This window comes from Microtus ochrogaster, unplaced genomic scaffold (assembly GCF_000317375.1).
Source record: "Microtus ochrogaster isolate Prairie Vole_2 unplaced genomic scaffold, MicOch1.0 UNK45, whole genome shotgun sequence".
NCBI classification, from domain to species: domain Eukaryota; kingdom Metazoa; phylum Chordata; class Mammalia; order Rodentia; family Cricetidae; genus Microtus; species Microtus ochrogaster.
In genome coordinates, this window is record NW_004949143.1 from 393,257 (window position 1) to 395,744 (window position 2,488).

Here is a 2,488-nt window from a genome sequence, read left to right on the forward strand (position 1 = left end):
GGCAATGGGTTTTTGATCCTACTGCACGTACTGGCTTTGTGGGAGCCTAGGCAGTTTGGATGATCACCTTACTAGACCTGGATGATGGTGAGTGGTCCTTGGACTTCTTCCCACAGGGCAGGGAACCCTGATTGCTCTTTGGACTGAGAAGGGAGGGGGACTTGATCGGGGGAGGGGGAGGGTAATGTGAGGCGGTGGCGGGGAGGAGGCAGAAATCTTTAATACATAAATAAATAAATAAAAGAGATGTCTTCCTGATTCAGCGGTAACGGAAAAAAACATGTGGTTTCAAAATGGCGGCTTCTTGGTCTGTGCTACTAGCCCAGTACAAATTCTGTCTCTTTCAGGAGGCTGAGCACTTGAATGGAGTTTGTGGGCAGCATGCTGCAAGTTTGGTGACAGCATGGGCCAACTGGTTATCAGAGTTGAGGTGGTGAACATGGCTCTCACCCTGCAGTCTCAGAGGCAGTGAAAGGACATCCACAATACTGGAGTGGGTGGAGCCAACAGGCAAAGTAGGCTTAGTCCTAGCCATACCACGTTGCATTTTAAGAAGTGATGCGGGTCAGAAAAGGATTACAGATACTCAATAAAGACAGATTCGGATAAAAAAAATAAGACCTCTAAATGGGTCACAATGTGTTTAAATAATGTACGTAGGCTTAGGAGAGAGAAGAAAAAGAGTATAGACAGTGATTCACAGCCAAGCACTGGACTGAGCTCCTGGAGTTCAGTTGAAGAGAGGGAGGAAGGATCATATAACCAAGCAAGGGCAGGGGGATCAAGATCATGATGGAGAAAACCACAGAGACAGCTAACCTGAGCTAGTGCAAGCTCACAAACTCTGGGATGACAGCTGGGGAACCTGTATGGGCCAAACTAGGTCTTCTGAATGTGGGTGACAGTTATGTGGCTTGATCTGTTGTGGGGGACTGGCAGTAGAACCAGTATTTATCCCAAGAGCATAAACTGGCTTTTTGGAGTCCATTTCCTATGGTGGGATACCTTCCTTTTCTCATATACAGAGGGCAGGATCTTGGCTCTGCGTCAACTTGATATACCAGACTTTGCTGACTCCTCAACAGAGGCCTTACCTCCTCTGAGGAGCAGATGGAAGGTGTGGAAAGAGGGGAGGTGTGGGGTTGCGAGAAGGTGAGGGAAGGGAACTGTGGTTGGTATATAAATTGAAAGAAAATTAAGAAAAGAAAAAAAATTAAGATTCCTCCAGGTGACTTGTGTGCATATCAATTTTTAGGGAAGTGCTTTTCTTTGTTGTTTAACAACCCTGGAGGAAATTAAATTAAGTACAAATATAGCAACTGATTAAAGAGCAGTTAGTCTGCGATATATCTTTATACTCAGGTTTCTGATCTTGCAGTTTATATAATCAAATGTGTGCATAGAGTCATATTATCCTTTTTGTGGCTTTATGTCATAGGTTCCTAATTAGAGATTTGTATTTGCCAAAAGGCCAGTTGGTATTTATAGTAATCCATGATATTGTGAATTTTCTTTCATTTGCAGCAGCTATTTTTTTTTTTTTACCATTCTTCATGTTATATCCAAGCAGTGGATAATAAAAGAACAAGAAAGTTAAAACAATTGATTAAAATTTCAAACTAATTTTTTGTAGCTATATTATATATAGAATACATGTTAGCAATGCTGACTGGTACAAATATAGTAAACAAAAAAGAACAGGCATGAATAAAAGAAAAATGAAGTGGGTACTGTTTTGAAATGTCCCAAGAGTATGTACCTGCATTCTCTTGTTTCATTTTATTATATTATTTTACTTTTGTATAATTACATTTTCCCCTTCACTTTCCTACCTCCAAAGTCCCCCATTTATCTATTCCCACTCTATTTCATATTCATGGTCTCTTGGATTATAGGTTTATAGGTTCTTAGAAAAGTTTTCAATCACAGGCATGTGTTCTACCCTGTTGAGCTGGCTTTTAATCCTATGTTAGCAGAAAGTGGTTTATTAACCCTATAACATTCATGCCACTATTGTATCAATAGTGCAACAGGACTTAGTTATACTCCTAAATATAACTTGCTCAGTCCACATAATGTTACAAGCTTGTATGTTTTCAGTGCTGACCATTTGGCACCTCTTCTGTTTCCAGGTTTCCTCAGTTGCCTATAGTCCTTTGTATAGTGTTGAGGCCTCATAGGCTTTTCCCTGTCCAGTTTTGTAGTAGGAACGGTGGGCTGCATTCCTGCCTGGCTCACTTTACACCCGAAATAATTACATGGAAATTCTATTCTTTTAAACACTGCTTGGCCCATTAGCTCTAGCCTCTTACTGGATAACTCTCACATCTTGATTAACCCATTTCTAATAATCTGTGTAGCACCATGAGGTGATGACTTACCAGGAAGGATCTTAACCTGCAGCTATCTTGGAGAGGAGAGCTATATCATCTGCCTCACTGCCTTCTTCCTCCCAGCATTCTGTTCTGTCTACTCCACCTATCTAAGT